Consider the following 19,818-nt stretch of genomic DNA (forward strand, 5'->3'; position numbering starts at 1 on the left):
TTTCTTTTTTTTATTTCCTGTGACACAGCCCTCAGGAGATCCTGAGAACATTTGTGCCAAAAGCAGGTTTTGATACAGCATTTAGAGTATGACTCATTCATGTAAAATCGAGTATATCTGTAGGAGCATATATGTGTAGAGAAATATGTAGAATAGTATTAATCAAAAACTTTAATAGCTGGTTGGGCATAGTAGCTCACGCCTATAATCCCAGCACTTTGGAGGCTGAGGTGGGAAGATTGCTTGAGACTAGGACTTAGAAATCAGCCTGGGCAACATAACGAGACCTTCATCTCCACACACACACGCACACACACACACACAAAGAGAAAACATTTTAATAATGTTTGTTTCCGAGAGGTGGGATTTTCAATGATTTTTTTTTAACTGAGTAGCATCATTCTCACCCAAATAGTAGGGCTATTAAAAGACAACTGCTATCTCAGTAAGCCCACTATCTTTCCTGAGCAGCAAACTTCTCAAGCCATAACCCTTAGGAAGACAGTCCTAATCATTTCCCATGTCAGTCGTGCTTGCTTTCTCTTTATTTGGGGGAAGGGGTGTGACTGCCAAGGTTCCCCACAGGAACCAGCTGACACTCTCAAATTAGGATCATTTGAGTTTTTAATAAAGAGGTTGTTTGCAAATACGTGGGCAGGCTCTAAAGAAACTGCAAGGGATTGCACAGTACCACTGGGAGTCTGTTCTCACCCCGAGGTCTACAGGGGAGAGGGGACAGAGTGGTGACCAGAACTGGGGGGTTGGAGACTGTGTGTATAGAGAGAGCCTGAGAACAAGAACTTAGACCCATGGCCCAGAGTGGTTGGATCCAGAAGGCCAAATGGAAGATCTCTAAGCACAGTGAGGGACCCTTTCCTCCTCTTCTCACATTTTTAGAGAAGGCTGAGAACTTCCAACCCCCTCTATAGGAAAGGGAAAATATGGGAGGAATACTTCTGGCCTCTCTGCCCTCTCCTTCATTTCCCATTGGTGGGTGAGTGACTAAATCATCAACTTGGTGAGTTGCAAGGAGAAACTGGTCCCATGTGGCTCAGCCCTCTCTCCCTGAGCTGTAGAGAGCTGTCCTTGGGGAGGAGGCTTATGTTTGCCTAGTTTTGCTATGACTGTGTGGGTACAGTTAATTCAAGAAATATTAAGGAGGCTGGGCGCAGTGGTATACACCTGTAGTCCCAGCTACTTGGCTGAGGCAAGAGGATAGTTTGAGCCTAGGAGTTCAAGGCCAGCCTGGGCAACATAGTGAGACCCTGCCTCAAAATAAAAACAAAGACGGCCAGGAGTGGTGGCTCACACCTGTAATCCCAGCACTTTGGGAGGCCGAGTCAGGTGGATCACCTGAGGTCAGGAGTTGGAGACTGCCTAACCAACATGGAGAAACCCTGTCTCTACTAAAAATACAAAAATTAGCCAGGCATAGTGGCGCATGTCTGTAGTCCCAGCTACTTGGGAGGCTGAGGCAGGAGAATGATGTGAACCTGGGAGGCAGAGTTTGCAGTGAGCCGACATTGTGCCACTGTACTGCAGCCTGGGCAACAGAGCGAGACTCCATGTCAAAAAATAAATTAATTAATTAAAATAAAATAAATAATAAAGAAAGAAATGTCAGAGAAGCTACACAGGCTGAACCTTGTTCTCCAATTAAGCCTTATCAATAATGAAGCTACCACTTTTATCTCCATCTGTCTGATTGTGTCTCTGTCTGAACTGGTTCCAAATTCAGGGTAGGAGGCCTGGATGCTGGCCCTCTTCAACCTCAACATCCCTCCCTCACCTACCAATCCCTCATCTAGTCACTCAGGAAGCCTGCTATGTCCCAGGCCTTTCACACCCCTCGTTTCCACTGCAGGTCCCGCCTCATTCAGGCCTCCACCATCTCTCATGGGCCACAGCTCCCTGGTGAGTCTCCATGCCACCTGCCATCCTTCACCAGCAGCCAGAGTGATCTGTGCAGAATGAAGTATCTTCACCAAGTCGATAAAATGTTTCACTCCCTCCCAGTGGCCTGGGGATAAGCCTAGCCTCCTTAGTCTGGCACTTAAGGCCCTCCATGATTTGGCCCCGGTGCCAGCCTCTTCTTTCAGTTCCTGCTCTCTCATCTTCCACACTCCAGTCATGCAGAATTTCTTGCCTTTCCCCAAAAGGACCATGTCTTCTTTTGCTTCCAGGAATTTCCACATGCTGCGCTCTCTGCCTTGAGTGTTATCTCCCCCAAACTCCTCCCACTTATCTCTATCTTCTTCTCATCTTTGGGGCTTATCCATCACCTCTTCCTGGAAGTCCTCCTGGATTCTCCAAGGCTGGATTAGGTGCCCATCTATTGTTCCCATTGCACCTGGTGTGTTCCTTCTCATAGGACTCTTTTTGTTTTGTGACTTCCTGTTTGTATGTCTCTCTCCTGCAGTAGATTGACTGTAAGCTCCTCAAAGATAGCTCCCTCTGCATCCTGGGGTGTGTGTATTCAGGTATACAATGCTCTGCACTCAGTGGTTTCACTCTCATCTCACTGTCACATTTGCTGACTCTTCTACCTGATTGCTTGCTGGAGATATTTGGGGTTCAGTTCTTTCCTCTAGATGTTCATGTCCACTGTCATGTATATGTTGATGGTCTTCTAGCTCAGATCTTCCTTGAAGCCCTCCATTCATTCATAGCACTTGGTATCTCCTGTTAGGTGTCAACTAAGCACCTCACACCTCAGACTTACCTCTTCAAAACAACTTTTTTTTTTTTTTTTTTAAAGAGACAAGTCTTACCCATATGGCTCAGTCTGGTCTCTACTCCCAAAGTGCTGGAATTACAGGCGTGGGCCACTGCACCTGGCCCTCAAACAGCTCTTGAGTCCTCCCACCCCTCCCCAACCTGGTTTTCTACCTTTTTCCCAAGATGGTGCCACCATCCTGTCAGTTACCAAAACCAGAAACCTGGGAGTTAGATTCTGCTTTTCTCTCTCTGCAGGGTGCCTGAATTCTCACCATGAGCAGGTCCTGTTGGCTTTCCCTCCAGAACAGAGCTCACTCTCTTTATTCATTTTCTTCCTTTTCTACCGTCTCATATTAGTCAAGGAGCCCAGCGTGTAGTAGGCATTTAGTAAAAAGTTTTTGAATTAATAAAAAGTTGGCTTCCTACTTCTGTACTTTCTCCTGTTTTAATCTGTTCTCCACTCAAACAGCCAGCATGATTGTTTACAAAGGTAAATCAGATCATGTTGCTCTGTGCTTAACTTTCAGTGACCTTGACATCACCTTTTTACCAGCCTGTGAGATCCTGTGTGATCTGGCCCCTGCCTACCTCTCTGCCCTCAGCTGTCACCGCCCCTACCTCATCACTACCCCCCAGGTCTCACCTGGCCTCCCTTCACCTCCTTCCAGTCAGGGTCGTTGTGCTTGCATTTCCCCCTGGCTGGATGCTTGTCACCCCGGCTTTGGAGTGGTCTGCTCACTTTTAGCTGCTCCGAGAGGCCTTCTTACCTTGTCAGGTAGGCTGCATTTATTTCCATAGTTTTGTTTTGTTTTTTGTTTCTTTTTTTTTGAGATAGAGTCTTGCTGTGTCACCAGGCCAGGCTGGAGTGCACTGGTGTGATCTTGGCTCACTGCAACCTCCAGCTCCCGGGTTCAAGCAATTCCCCTGCCTCGGCCTCCCGAGTAACTGAGACTACAGGCACGTGCCACCACACCTGGCTAATTTTTTATATTTTTAGTCGAGATGGGGGTTTCACCATGTTGGCCAGGATGGTCTCGATCTCCTGACCTCGTGATCCGCCCGCCTCGGCCTCCCAAAGTGCTGGGATTACAGGCATGAGTCACCCAGCTGACATCGATTATTATTTGGTGTGTGTTTATTTATTGGCTACTGCCCTATTAGACCACAATGAGCTTTATGAGGCCAGAGACCTTGTCCATTTTGTTTCTAGTCATATCCCTGGCACCTAGCATGGTATCTGGCACATGGTAGGCACACAATATTCTATAGTCTAAATGTTTGTGTTTCTCCAAAGTTCGTATGTTGAAATCCTATTTCCCCCAAGCAATGATACAATGGTATTACAAGGTGGGGCCTTTTGGGAGATAATTAGGTCAGGAGGGCAGAGTCCTCATAGATGGGATAAATGCCCTTATGAAGGAGGCACAAGGAGCCAGGGCCGGTGGCTCATGTCTGTAATCCCAGCACTTTGGGAGGCCAACGTGGGAAGATTGCTTGAGCCCAGGAGTTTGAGACCAGCCTGGGTGACAGAGCAAGACCCTGTCTGTATAAAAAAAGTAAAATAGCCGGGCGCGGTGGCTCACGCCTGTAATCCCAGCACTTTGGGAGGCCGAGGCGGGCGGATCACAGGGTCAGGAGATCGAGACCACGGTGAAACCCCGTCTCTACTAAAAATACAAAAAATTAGCCGGGCGCGGTTGTGGGCGCCTGTAGTCCCAGCTACTCGGGAGGCTGAGGCAGGAGAATGGCGTGAACCCGGGAGGCGGAGCTTGCAGTGAGCCGAGATCGCGCCACTGCACTCCAGCCTGGGCGACAGAGCGAGACTCTGTCTCAAAAAAAAAAAAAAAAAAAGTAAAATAAAAAAGAATAATAAAAGAGGCACATCTGCCCTTTCCACTATGTGAGGATGCAGTGAGAAGGTGGTGTCCATGAGGACTGGGTTGTCACCAGATACTGAATCTGTTGGTGCCTTGATCTTAGACTTCTCAGCCTCCAGAGCTGTAAGAAATAAATGTTTGTTGTTTATATGCCACCTAGTTTATGGTATTTTGTCATATAGCCTCCTGAATGTTCTAAGACCATAAATACTGGGGGACTGAACCTCACAAATGTTTAATTTCATCATATTTTACAGACTGCATAAATGTTAATTCACACCTAGAAGTGCCTGGAAACAAATCATGAAGATTGTTTCACATTTGCCAGGGAGCTAAGAAGAGCTTCCCTACCTGGAGGTAAGAGCAACCCATCCGGCCGGGCGCGGTGGCTCAAGCCTGTAATCCCAGCACTTTGGGAGGCCGAGGCGGGCGGATCACAAGGTCAGGAGATCGAGACCACAGTGAAACCCCGTCTCTACTAAAAATACAAAAAATCAGCCGGGCGCGGTGGCGGGTGCCTGTAGTCCCAGCTACTCAGGAGGCTGAGGCAGGAGAATGGCGGGAACCCGGGAGGCGAAGCTTGCAGTGAGCCGAGATCGCGCCACTGCACTCCAGCCTGGGCAACAGCGTGAGACTCTGTCTCAAAAAAAAAAAAAGAGCAACCCATCCCAGGGTTGATGGATAACAAAGAAGCTGTTGGTTCAGGTCCTGTTCCACACAGTGTGCTTGGCAGGGCAGTCCCTGCTATTAATGCCTAGCTTTGAATTATTCTCCAAATGTGTTTAGACAATCCTGAGGACTTCGGGGTCATGGTGGAGAGGAGATTAATGTCAAGGGCTGATCTGTGCTTAGTCTGTACCTTACTTGAAGTCCTTGAATTAATTTGACTCCTTTGTCAGAAAACCAAAGGCATTTGTTCATAGTTTTTGTAAGAAAGAGCCAGCAGAGGATATTTTGTTAACACCAGGGTTAGTTGCCTAATATGCATTGTAAGTTTGTTGATGGAAGTTGATTGATTGATCGCTTTGGCTACTGTTAATAATATACAACAGATTTTATATGATACAGGAGAAATTTTAATATAATGGAATAATATTGCACCCATTATAGTATGTCCCATCCTATAGTCAAAGCCCAACTTACAAAGCAAACAAACAAAAAATCACAGATCTTTAATGAAGATGTTTGAGGTTGAATGGAACTATAACTTTTTTTTTTTTTGAGATGGAATTTCACTCTTCTTGCCCAGGCCAGAGTAAAATGGCGCGATCTCAGCTCACTGCAACCTCGGCCTCCCGGGTTCAAGCGATTCTCTTGCCTCAGTCTCCCAAGTAGTTGGGACTACAGGCGTGTACCACTACACCCAGCTAATTTTTTGTATTTTTAGTAGAGACAGGGTTTCACCATGTTGGCCAGGCTGGTCTTGAAACTCCTCACCTCAGGTGATCCGCCCGCCTCAGCCTCCCAAAGTGCTGGGATTAAAGGTGTGAGCTACTGTGCCCAGCCTGGAACAATAACTTCTGTTTAAAATATAATTCGATCAGGGTCTCCATTCTGATGCTCTCCAAATGGCAAAATGTAGTTCAAGAGACAGTTTAGAAGTGTTAACAGAAAAAATTATTCAATAACACTTGTTAAAGCATGGTAAGGAAGACTTTATTCAGGACCACCAAGTATAGGGACCACTGCAACAGGGTCTTGCAGAGCGGTAAAGAGATTGGGCTCAATGGGAGTTTGTAGCCAAGGAGCACTATAGGGATCAGTGGGTAGAAAATTACCAAGAGGAAACATCAGGGGTAAGGGTGATTCTGGCCAAACATTCCTAATAGGATTCTTGCTGAAGATAGGCCAGGGTGATTAAACATTGCCTGGGGGATAATGGAGGATGAGGAACCTGATCAGATACTGAAGATGATATCAAGGATAGGACCTTCTTGATAAATGGACTTAGGGTTCTTTGCTAAAACCAGATTTTACAAGGAAGTGCACAGATGGGCCTAACAGACAATTCAGAAGCCTGAAAAAGGTATGGTCAAGCAAAGAATCTTATCAAAGCAAGAATATTTTGCTTACAAACTCCAAGTTCCTTTTATTTTGGAGGAACATGCCTGGGGCAGTTGGTTCCTCCAAACAGGTATTCCTTGTCTCCTCCCTGTGACAAAACTTGGGACTTTGAAAGGAGGTGGCTCTCTGAAGCTTTGCAAAATTCAGACACCCATTGCCAAACCTTTTTTTTTTTTTTCTTTGAGACAGGATCTCACTCTCCCACCTCCTGGGCTCAAGCGATCCTTTCACCTCAGCTTCTTGAGTGGCTGGGACTACAGGCATGTGCCACCACGTCCAGCTAATTTTTAAATTTTTTATAGAGATGGGGTTTTGCTATGTTGCCCACACTGGTCTCTTGAACTTCTGGGCTTAAGGAATCCACCCACTTCAGCCTCCCAAAGTGCTGGGATTACAGGTGTGAGCCACACTGCACCCAGCCCAAACTTTTAGTTAACAAATTAATTTATCAATTATTGGTGTTATTTAGACTGACGACTTAAAACATTGGATATTCATGGGAAAGAGAGGATGGGAGAGAGAAGTGACTGCAGGGGCTAAAGTCTTGGAGGTTTCACCAAATCAGAATGGAAATAGCTGCAGGCAAGGGTCCAGGGTCCCAAAGCCACTGGAGTCCACTCCCCTCCACCAGCCTTACCCTCCCCCAGCACAAAGCAGAGAATCTGCCCTAGGTGATAGAAATATGGGGATAAAATGAGAGCAGATATGTGGCAGGACTTTGCTTTAGTTTTCTTTTAATTGGGGCATAATTTACATAAAGTAAAATTTAGGGTGCAGCTCTGCCAGTTTTGACAAACAAATACAGTTATGCAAACTAGCACAATGAGGATACAGAACAGTTCCGTCAACCCCTAAAATCCAGGTATGTTGGAATCCAGACAATAAACCCTTATAACATGTCCCCTATGCCAGCCTACTGGCCTTTAGCTACTGATAGTTGCTAGTTACTAACACTCTTCAGATTGCACCTCCTGCTTTTCCTTGCACACAAGAACTGGGCCAAGAACACTGGGCAGAACTAAGGCTTTCTGCTAGGCAGCCCTGAGCCCTTCTGCTGCTGCTCTCTCACGGGGCTTCTCTTCTAGGCGCAGTCCTGGGCTCTTGGCCTTACTAGCTTCCTCAGAACCATGCCATAAATTACATATCTTCAGAGATATTCTGGGAAGAAAGCCTCTTGTCAATCTAACTATATGTGAGAAAGTGGGGTGGAATGACCATCCCTTCCCAGTTTGAGAAGGACTGAAAGTCTTGTGCCAAGATACAGACTCCCTCTTCACTTTTTGCATTGATGTGGGTCCATTCTCACCTTCACACGGAAGCATAATTTTAGGGAGATAATGTTGAGTGCTTCAGAAAACCTTGGAACCTTAACATCCACAGACGTTGCTTGTCACTGACAGGGACCCTGGAGATCACATAGTCTCATCCCTTGTATCCGCTAAAATAGATCACTGCTGCAGTCCTGACTCCACTGCTCATGGGCTATGTGACCTTGGACAAGATGATTAACTCTCTGTGCCTATGTTTCTCTGTGCATAAGTGATACTTACTGTGGGGACTAAAGGAACTCCATCATGGATGCTAATCTGCCATATTGACTTCTGATTAACCCTAGTTCTGGGAATGCCTCTAAGATTTTTCCTTTCATGTACTAACTATAAATCCTTTCCTTGGATGGGTGTGGTGGCTCACACCTGTAATCCCAGCACTTTGGGAGGCCGAGGTGAGCAGATCACCTGAAGTTGGGAGTTCGAGACCAGCCTGGCCAACATGGTGAAACCCTGTCTCTACTGAAAATACAAAAATTAGCTGGGTGTGGTGGCGTGTGCCTGTAATCCTGCTACTTGGGAGGCAGGGAGAATTGCTCGAACCCAGGAGGCGGAGGTTGCAGTGAGCTGAGATTGCGCCATTGCACTCTAGCCTGGGTGATAGAGCGAGACTCCATCTCCAAAAAACAAAACAAAAAAACAAAAAGCCCGTCCTTAGGCATAAACACATACTTACCATAAATCCTGCCCCAGCCGGGCATGGTGGCTCACACCTGTAATCCCAGCACTTTGGGAGGCAGAGACAGGGAGATCACAAGGTCAGGAGTTCGAGACCAGCCTGGCCAATATGGTGAAACCTCATCTCTACTAAAAATACAAAATTAGCAGGGCGTGGTGGTGGGCGCCTGTAGTCCCAGCTACTCAGGAAACTGAGGCAGAAGACTCACTTGAAACCGGAAGGTGGAGGTTGCAGTGAGCCGAGATCATGCCATTGCACTCTAGCCTGGGTGACAGAGAGAGATTCGGTCTCAAAAAAAAAAGAAAAGAAAAAGAAAAAAGCCAGGTGCGGTGGCTCACGCCTGTAATCCCAGCACTTTGGGAGGCCGAGGCAGGTGGATCACGAGGTCAGGAGATCAAGACCATCCTGGCTAACACAGTGAAACCCCGTCTCCACTAAAAATACAAAAAATTAGCTGGGCGTGGTGGCGGGCGCCTGTAGTCCCAGGTACTCGGGAGGCTGAGGCAGGAGAATTGCTTGAACCTGGGAGGTGGAGGTTGCAGTGAGCCGAGATCGTGCCACTGCACTCTAGCCTGGGTGACAGAGCCAGACTCTGTCTCAAAAAAAAAAAAAAAAAAAATTCTGTCCATTCTCGCATTGCTGTAAAGAACTACCTGAGACAGGGTAATTTACAAAGAAAAGAGGTTTGATTGACTCATGGTTCTGCAGGCTGTACCTGAAGCGTGGCTGGGGAGGCCTCAAGGAAACTTACAATCACCGTGGAAGGCAAAGGGGAAGCAAGCATGTCTTACATGGCGGTAGAAGGAGGAACAGACAGAAGGGGGAGGTGCTACACATTTTTAAACAACCAGATCTCGTGAGAACTCACTATCACCAGAACAGCAAGGGAGAAGTCTGTCTTCATGATCCTCATGATCCAATCACCTCCCACCAGGCCCCTCTTCCAGCATTGGGGATTACAATTTGACATGAGAGGCCACGACACAAATCCAAACCATATCATGCCCTGAAGCAAATTCTCTATGGTAGATAAGCCCTGGATCTGGGGGATAACCTTGAGGGGATCCACCATCCCGAGACTTGGCTTCTGTTCATAAGTTTCTACTAAATGTTTCTTTCTGAGAAACTGGATTTGTTAGGCTCTTTCTATGGCCTTTCAGCTTCCTCAGTCTTTGAGGGTAGGTTTGCAGAGACCTGCTGATTGCAGAACATTTACACATGGGGTGTTTTAAGGATTGGATGAATGATGATGAGAGCACAGTGCCAGGCAAATAGTGAGTACTCAATAAACAATAGCTTAACATTAATACAACACAGAGATTTATCTATTTTTGTTTTTGTTTTTGAGTCTTACTCTGCTGCCTAGGCTTGAATGCAGCAGCGTGATCTCAGCTCACTGCAACTTCTGCCTACCAGGCTCAAGAGATCCTCCCATCTCAGCCTCCCATGTAGCTGGGACTAGAGGCATGCACCAGCACACCAAGCTAATTTTTGTATTTTTCGTAGAGATAGGGTTTTGCCATGTTGCCCAGGCTGGTCTCAAACTCCTCGATTCAAGCCATCCACCTGCCTCAGCCTCCCAAAGTGCTGGCATTACAGGCATGAGCCACTGCACCTTTCTTAACCCAGAGATGTTAAGTGACTTATTTCTTCTTTTCTTTTTGTAACTGAGTCTCGCTTTGTTGCCAAGGCTGGAGTGCAGTGGCGCAATCTCGGCTCACTGCAACCTCCAACTCCCAGGTTCAAGCAATTCTCCTGCCTCAGCCTCCTAGGTAGCTGGGATTACAGGCATGTGCCACCAGGCGTGGCTAATTTTTTGTATGTTTAGTAGAGACAGGGTTTCACCATGTCGGTCAGGCTGCTCTCCAACTTCTGACCTCAAGTGATCCAGTTGCCTCAGCCTCCCAAAGTGCTGGGATTACAGGCATGACCCACAGCACCCACATTTTATTTTACTTTTTTTTTTTTTTTTCTTTTTTTTTTTGAGACGGAGTCTCACTCTGTCCCCCTTGCTGGAGTGCAGTGGCCGGATCTCAGCTCACTGCAAGCTCCGCCTCCCGGGTTCAGGCCATTCTCCTGCCTCAGCCTCCCGAGTAGCTGGGACTACAGGCGCCCGCCACCTCGCCCGGCTAGTTTTTTTGTATTTTTTAGTAGAGACGGGGTTTCACTGTGTTAGCCAGGATGGTCTCGATCTCCTGACCTCGTGATCCACCCGTCTCGGCCTCCCAAAGTGCTGGGATTACAGGCTTGAGCCACCGCGCCCGGCCTATTTTACTTTTATTTTTAGAGATGGGGGTTCTCACTGTGTTGCCCAGGCTGGTATCGAATTAGGCTGGGCTCTAGTGATCCTCCCAAAGTGCCGGGATTACAGATGTGAGCTATCACACCGAGCCTCAATAAATTTCTTAATAATAGTAACAATGATAGCCATGGTACTAAGCACCTTCCAGGTCCCAAGTGCTGTGCTGTGTCCTGCATCATACCACAGAAACCTCCCAGCAGCCCAGCAAAGATGAAGAAGCAGGTCGGGCAAAGTCAAGTAACTTGTCCAACAACACTTGGCAAGTAGGTGGCAGAACCAGGACCTGAGCCCAAGTTTCTGACACTGAAGTGCATGTGCTCTTAACCATGGCACTGCTGCCTTTGATTAGAAACATAGCAAAGAATTTTAGAATGTGAAGGGCCCTACCAAAATAGTTCTAGATGACAAGGATTATTATTATTATATTATTATTATTATTATTATTATTATTTTGAGACAGAATTTCACTCTTGTTACCCAAGCTGGAGTATAATGGCACAATCTCAGCTCACTGCAACCTCCACGTCCTAGGTTTAAGCGATTCTCCTGCCTCAGCCTCCCAAGCAGCTGCGATTACAGGCATGTGCCACCAAGCCCGGCTAATTTTTTGTATTTGGTAGAGACAGGGTTTCACCATGTTGGTCAGGCTGGTCTTGAACTCCTGACTTCAGGTGATCCGCCCACCTCGGCCTCCCAAAGTGCTGGGATTACAGGCGTGAGTCACTGTGCCCGACCTACAAGGATTATTTCTTATTTAGAGATGGTGACATTCTTGCAAAGTACGTAGACTGAAAGAAATCACTATTGAAATAGCATCAACATGAACCTACCCATCCCACTGAAGTTCCAAAATATTTCATCATGTATAATTTCCACGTCTCTCTTTGGTAACATACTAATGATAACTAATGACAAAAAAAAAAGAAAAATAATGTGAAAAGCCCTGAGAAACCCCAAACCACACCTTTCGATCAACCACAGCATAGTGGCTGTGACCTCTCCAGTTCTGTCAGCTCCTCACCAACTCCAGTTTGTATTACAGTGATCTGGAGAACTCCAGCTGGTGAATTCCTTTTGTGGATTGAGAGCGTTATGTGATCAGCACAGTCTGAAGCTGCCATGTACTTCACCAAGACCGGTGTTCTGGGATGTTGGGGAGAGAAGGGCGGCGGTCTGTGAAGGAGAACCTGGGTGTCTAGAGCACTGAGGTGCTCTTTCTAGGGGTGAGTGGGCAAACGCCACCCACACTGTCATGTAAGTTTCCACAATCTAGTTGTCACTTCCAACTGCCAATGTTGAACTTCATGCTCCTGTCATTCCACTTTGGGCTTGGTAGAGATAGCAGCCCCTGGCACAGGCTGTCTTGGCTGAATACATCTTACCCTCTCCCTTCTCACACTGCCAGTCCCTTGTGTGACCTTGAAAAGATCTCTCAAGCATCAGTAGAACTGCTTAAGCTCGAAGTATATTGATTAAAATAACAGGAATTATAATGTGTGAACAGTTGCTCGGTATTTATAGAAATATTTTCTTCTAGGACACAGTCCTCCCTTTCTCCCCAGATCCTGTAGTGAAATGACAGGTCAAATGCTGTGGCAATTCAAGAGGATGAGAGGAAATATGCTTTGAAACAGGAGGAGAAACTGACCTGGCTGGTTTGGTAAGAGGTCCAAGGAACACAGTGTCCTTTGGACGTTGACAGCCGCTGGAAGATGTCTGTTCTAGTTCTAGTCGGTCAGGCCGACCCTCTCCGGCCAGCTGACCTGTGGCAAGCAGAAATGGTCAACATAATGGAAAGCCTATTCCATCCTTGACAGTGAGATGTGCTGATGTGGGAGATGAGAGAGATTTTAATCTACTGATAAAAGAGGAAAAGATGTCCGGAATGAAAAGTAATATGAATGAGGCAGGTTACAAAACAGTATGTACTGTGGTATCATATTTACATATTTTCACAAATATAAATGATTATATAAAAATAATCTGGAATAATAGTTACAAACTGTTAACAGAACTAGGATTGAAAATGGCAAAGAGGGCTTTGCAGACGCTGCCGCCGAGGAAAGTCCTGTACTACTAGCCATGGTCAACCCTACCGTGTTCTTCGACATTGCCGTCGACGGCGAGCCCTTGGGCCGCGTCTCCTTCGAGCTGTTTGCAGACAAGGTTCCAAAGACAGCAGAAAATTTTCATGCTCTGAGCACTGGAGAGAAAGGATTTGGTTATAAGGGTTCCTGCTTTCACAGAATTATTCCAGGGTTTATGTGTCAGGGTGGTGACTTCACACGCCATAATGGCACTGGTGACAAGTCCATCTATGGGGAGAAATTTGAAGATGAGAACTTCATCCTAAAGCATACAGGTCCTGGCATCTTGTCCATGGCAAATGCTGGACCCAACACAAATGGTTCCCAGTTTTTCATCTGCACTGCCAAGACTGAGTGGTTGGATGGCAATCATGTGGTCTTTGGCAAAGTGAAAGAAGGCATGAATATTGTGGAGGCCATGGAGCGCTTTGGGTCCAGGAATGACAAGACCAGCAAGAAGATCACCATTGCTGACTGTGGACAACTCGAATAAGTTTGACTTGTGTTTTATCTTAACCACCAGACCATTCCTTCTGTAGCTCAGGAGAGCACCCCTCCACCCCATTTGCTCGCAGTATCCTAGAATCTTTGTGCTCTTGCTGTAGTTCCCTTTGGGTTCCATGTTTTCCTTGTTCTCTCCCATGCATAGCTGGATTGCAGAGTTAAGTTTATGATTATGAAATAAAAACTAAGTAACAACAACAACAAAAAAAAGAAAATGGCAAAGAGGAGATTTTTTAAATTTTGTATGCTTTTATATGCTTTGAGTTTTTTCTAAATATAATGCATTACTTTCCCCTACCCCTAAAATCTTTTTTGGTACTTATTATATTATTTTTTTTTAAGTTAACTTCATTTAAGTAACAGTTACATACAGTACAATCACCCTATTAAAAGTCTATGGTGGGCCCAGTGCAATGGCTCACACCTGTAATCTCAGCACTTTAGGAGGCCGAGGTGGGCGGATCATGAGGTCAGGAGTTCAAGACCAGCCTGACCAACATGGTGAAACCCCATCTCTACTAAAAATACAAAAATTAGTCAGATGTGGTGGCACGCACCTGTAATCTCAGCTACTCAGGAGGCTGAGGCAGGAGAATTGCTTGAACCCGGGAGGTGGAGGTTGCAGTGAGCCAAGATCATGCCATTGCACTCCAGTCTGGGTGATAGAGTGAGACTCCATCTCAAAAAAAAAAAAAAGTCTATGGTGCTGGGCACAGTGGCTCATGCCTGTAATCTCAGCACTTTAGGAGGCCAAGGCAAGAGAATCCCTTGAGCCCTGGAGTTTAAGTCCAGCTTGGACAACGTACTAAGACCCTGTCTCTAAAAAAATTTTTTAAAGTTAACCATGTGTGGTGGCATGTGCCTGTAGCCTCAGCTACTTGGGAGGCTGAGGTGGGAGGATCACTTGAGCCCAGGAGATTGAGGCTGCAGTGAGCTATGACTGTGCTACCACACTCCAGCCTATACAACAGAGTAAGACCGTGTCTAAAAAAAAAAAAAAAAAAAAAAAAAAAAAGTCTAGGGTTAGATGAGTTTTGAGAAATGTACAGTCATGTAACCACCACCTCAATCAAGATATAGAACACTTCCAGGTCAGGCGTGGTGGATCATGCCTGTAATCCCAGCACTTTGGGAGGCTGAGGCAGACAGATCACTTGAAATCAGGAGTTCAAGACGAGCCCGGCCAATATGGTGAAAACCTGTCTCTACTAAAAGTACAAAAAATGAGCTGGGCATGGTGGCGGACACCTGTAATCCCAGCTACTCAGGAGGCTGAGGCAGGACAATCACTTGAACCCAGGAAGCGGAGGTTGCAGTGAGCCGAGATCATGCCATTACCTCCGGCCTGGGCAACAAGAGCGAAACTCTGTCTTTAAAAAACAAACAAACAAAAAACAAAAAAGAACACTTCCACCACACTCAAATTTCTCTCCTGCCCTTTTTGCAGTCCATTCCCTGTCTCCACTCCCTACCCCAGGTGACTACTGATCTGATTTCTGTCCCTATTGTTTAGTCTCTTTTAGAATGTCATATAAATGGAATCATACTGTAAGCATGGCCATTTTTGTGCCTGGCTTCTTTCACTTAGCAAAATGCCAGATAGATTCACCCATCAGGATGCTTGTGGAGATTTGTTTCTTTTATTGATTGATTGATTGATTGATTGATTGAGATGGAGTCTCACTCTGTCACCAGGCTGGAGTGCAGTGGCGCAATCTCGGCTCACTGCAACCTCCGCCTCCTGGGCTCAAGTGATTCACCTGCCTCAGCCTCCCGAGTAGCTGGGACTACAGGCATGTGCCACTACACCCAGCTAATTTTTGTGTTTTTAGTAGAGATGGGGTTTCACCATGTTAGTCAGCATGGTCTTGATCTCCTGACCTTGGGATCCACCCACCTCAGCCTCCCAAAGTGCTGGGATTACAGGCATGAGCCACCGTGCCCAGCCTGTTTCTTTTTATTACTGAATGGCATTCCAATGTATTGTAGTTTATCCATTCACCAATATGGCTTGTTTTCTGCTTTTGTCAATTACAAATTACAAATAAAACAAAATGTGTGTTTACAATTACAAACATTTGTGCGCAAGGTTTTGGGTAGATATGTTTTCTCTTGAGTAAATACCTAGAAATGAGATCTTTATAAGAAGCTGCCAAACTTTTCCAAAGTGGCATTTTGCATTCCCATCATGAGTATTCCAGTTGCTCCACATTTTCACCAGCTTCAGGCATTGGCATTTTTTTGAATTTGAATCATTCTAATAGGTGTGTAGGTATCTCATTATGGTTTTAATTTTCATTTCCCTAATGACTAATGATGTTGAACATCTTTTCCTGTGTTTATTGGTCATCTGTATATGATTTTTGGTGATATCTTCAAATCTTTTATGCATTTAAAAATCTGGGTTATCTTCAGCTACTCAGGAGGCCGAGGCAGGAGAATGGGGTGAACCCGGGAGGTGAAGCTTGCAGTGAGCCGAGATCGCGCCACTGCACTCCAGCCTGGGTGACAGAACAAGACTCCGTCTCAAAAAAAAAAAAAAAAAAAAATCTGGGTTATCTATTATTGAATTGTAAATTCTTAGTATATTCTGGATATAAATTCTTTATCACAGATGTGTTTTTGCAAATATTTTCCCCCAGTTTGTGACTTGTCTTTTTACTTTTTTTCTTTTTTGAAAGCAGCTAAGACCTGAATTTTTATTCTCTGAACAGTGTCTTTTTTTTCTTTTTTTTGAGACAGTCTCGCTCTGTCGCCCAAGCTGGAGTACAGTGGTGTGATCTCAGCTCACTGCAACCTCTGCCTCCCAGATTCAAGTGATTCTCTAGCCTCAGCCTCCAGAGTAGCTGGAATTACAAGTGTGTGCCACCACACCCAGCAAATTTTTGTATTTTTAGTAGAGACAGGATTTCACCATGTTAACCAGGCTCATCTTGAACACCTGACCTCAAGTGATCCGCCCTCCTTGGCCTCCCAAAGTGCTGGGATTACAGGCGTGAGCCACCACGCCTGGCCCATGAACAGCATCTTTTGAACAGCAAAAGTTTTAAGTTTTGATAAAATGTATTTGTTTTCTTGAGTGGTTTGTCCTTTTTTTGTTCTATTTAAGAAATCTTTGCCTAATCGAAGGTGATGCAGATTTTTCTTATGTTTTCTTTTAGTCCTTTACAGTTTTAGCTCTTATATTTAGGTTTATGATTCATTTAGAGTTAAATTTTTAACAGTTTTATTGAAATATAATTCATATATCACACATTGAATCTATTCTAGTGTAGAATTCAATGGTTTTTAGTATATTTACAGAGTTGTGCAGTCATCATCATGATCTAATTTTAAACATTTGTGTTAACCCACAAAGAAATCCTATGCCCATTAGTAGTGACTTTTCATTTCTTCTCCCATCTCCTCAGCTATAAGAATCATTAATCTACTTTCTGTCTCTATAGATTTGCCTATTGAGTTAATTTTTTATATGATACAAGGTCAGAGTCAAATTTCATTTCTTTGCACAATTATGTCCAATGGTTCCAGCATTACCATTTGTTGAAAAGACGATCCTTTCTCCTTTGGAACTATTTACCTTGGCATCTTTGTCTAAACCAATTGACTTATATGTGTGGGTCTATTTTTGAAGTTTTTTTGTTTTTTTGAGATGGAGTTTTGCTCTTATTGCCCAGGCTGGAGTGCAGTGGCATGATCTTGGCTCACTGCAACCTCCCCCTCCCAGGTTCAAGCAATTCTCCTGCCTCAGCCTCTCAAGTAGCTGGGATTACAGGCACCTGCCACCATGCCCAGCTTATTTTTGTGTGTGTTTTTAGTAGAGACAGTGTTTCCCCATGTTGGCCAGGCTGGTCTTGAACTCTTGATCTTAGGTGATCCACCCACCTCAGCCTGCCAAAGTGCTGGGATTACAGGTGTGAGCCACCGTGCCTGGCCTATTTTTGAACTTTCTATTCTGTTCCATCAATCTGTCTACCATATATTAAAACTGCAGTTTCAATTATTATAAATTTGTAAGAGATATGAAATGTGGTAATGTGAGTCCTCCAGCTTTGTTCTTTTTCAAAATAGTTTTGACTATCCCACGTTCTTTTCATTTCCATACAAAGTTTGGGATCAGCTTGTCAATTTCTAAAATAAAAATACTAGGCTGTGGGATTTTTATTGTGATTACTTTGGATCTTTACGTTAATTTGAATCTTGACATTTTAAGAATATTGAGTCTTCTGATTCATGAACATGGTATACCTCTCCATTTATTTAGGTTTTGATTTTTTCAGCAATATTTTTCAGTTTCCAGTATAAGATCTTGCATGTTTGTCAGATTTATCCCCAAGAATTTTATGTTATTTGTTCTAAAGTAAATATAATTAAAAATTTTTTGGTTTCTAAATGTTTATTATTAGTATCTTGAAATATAATTTTTGTATTCTGTGACTTTACTAAATTCACTTTTTAGTTCATGGTTTTGTATATCCTTTAGGATTTTCTATGTTGATGATAACATTTTTATTTCTTTATTTCCAAATAGTATGTATTTTATTTCTTTCTCTTGCCTTATTGTACTGGCAGGGACACCAGTTCAGTGTTGTATAGAAGGGGTGAGAACAGATATCTTGCTGTGTTCCCAATTTCAGGGAAAATATTTACTTTTTCAATAAGTATGTTGTTCTTTTTTTGAGATGGAGTCTCACTCTGTCACCCAGGCTGGAGTGCAGTGGCGCAATATTAGCTCACTGCAACCTCTGCCTCCCGAGTCCAAGCAACTCTTTGCCTCAGCCTCCCGAGTAGCTGGGATTATAGGCACCCGCCACCATACCCGGCTACTTTTTGTATTTTTAGTAGAGATGGGGTTTCACCATATTGGCCAGGCTGGTCTTGAACTCCTGACCTCGTGACTAATGATGTTGAACATCTTTTCCTGTGTTTATTAGTCATCTGTATATGATTTTTGGTGATATATTCAAATCTTTTATGCATTTAAAAATCTGGGTTATCTTCAGCTACTCAGGAGGCTGAGGCAGGAGAATGGGGTGAACCCGGGAGGTGAAGCTTGCAGTGAGCCGAGATCGTGCCGCTGCACTCCAGCCTGGGTGACAGAGCGAGACTCCATCTCAAAAAAAAAAAATTCTGGGTTATCTATTATTGAATTGTAAATTCCTAATGTATTCTGGATATAAATTCTTTTTCACAGATGTGTGTTTGCAAATATTTTCTCCCAAAGTGCTGGGATTACAGGCATGAGCCACTGCACCCAGCCAGCATGTTGTTCTTTACAGTTTGAGAAAGTTCCCTTCCATCTCCAGTTACATGAGTGGTTTTTATCATGAAAACATGCTAGATTTTGGCAAATGCTTTTATGGCCATACCTTTATTAGTTTGTTAATATGGTTAATTATATTGAGTTTTTAATATGTTGAACCAGGCCGGGCGTGGTGGCTCAAGCCTGTAATCCCAGCACTTTGGGAGGCCGAGGCGGGCGGATCACAAGGTCAGGAGATCGAGACCACGGTGAAACCCCGTCTCTACTAAAAATACAAAAAATTAGCCGGGCGCGGTTGTGGGCGCCTGTAGTCCCAGCTACTCGGGAGGCTGAGGCAGGAGAATGGCGTGAACCCGGGAGGCGGAGCTTGCAGTGAGCCGAGATCGCGCCACTGCACTCCAGCCTGGGCGACAGAGCGAGACTCCGTCTCAAAAAAAAAAAAAAAAAAAAATTATTAAAAAAAAAAAATATATGTTGAACCAACATTCAAAACCAGGAAACCAACTTTGCATTCCTGGGATAAACCCTACTTGGTCATGATGTATTATACTTTTTATTTATTACTAGATTTGATTTGCTTTTTTCTTTTTTTTTCTTTTATTTTTTTGAGACAGAATCTTGCTCTGTTGCCCAGGCTGGAGTGCCATGGTGCAATCTCAGTTCACTGCAACCTCCACCTCCCAGGTTCAAGTGATTCTCCTGCCTCAGCCTCTTGAGTAACTAGGATTTGTAACCCTGCTAATTTTTGTATTTTTGTAGAGACAGGGTTTCACCATGTTTACCAGGCTGGACTCAAACTCCTGACCTCAGGTGAATCCACCCACCTCAGCTTCCCAAAGTGCTGGGATTACAGGAGTGAGCCACCATACCCAGCCCTTGATTTGCTAATATTTTAAGAATTATCCTGTTTAGATTCATAAGAATATTGGTCCATGGTTTTTGTTTTTGTTTTCCTTTTGTAGTGTCTTTTCTGATTTTGGTATCAGAATAACAATG

At 44.6% G+C, this 19,818-nt stretch overlaps 1 long non-coding RNA gene and 1 pseudogene across 1 annotated transcript in view; both read left to right on the plus strand.

Moving 5' to 3' along the window:
• The window catches only part of LOC135972000 (uncharacterized), a 48,677-nt gene that overhangs the window by 3,135 nt on the left and 25,724 nt on the right, over window positions 1-19,818 (plus strand). Inside the window, exon 3 of the long non-coding RNA XR_012415872.1 lies at window positions 4,853-4,952. This is a non-coding gene — a long non-coding RNA (uncharacterized lncRNA). The remainder of the gene's footprint in view (window positions 1-4,852; window positions 4,953-19,818) is intronic.
• On the plus strand, window positions 13,007-13,774 carry LOC102122697 (peptidyl-prolyl cis-trans isomerase A pseudogene; annotated as a pseudogene).

Source organism: Macaca fascicularis, chromosome 7, assembly GCF_037993035.2.
Source record: "Macaca fascicularis isolate 582-1 chromosome 7, T2T-MFA8v1.1".
Classification (NCBI taxonomy): Eukaryota; Metazoa; Chordata; class Mammalia; order Primates; family Cercopithecidae; genus Macaca; species Macaca fascicularis.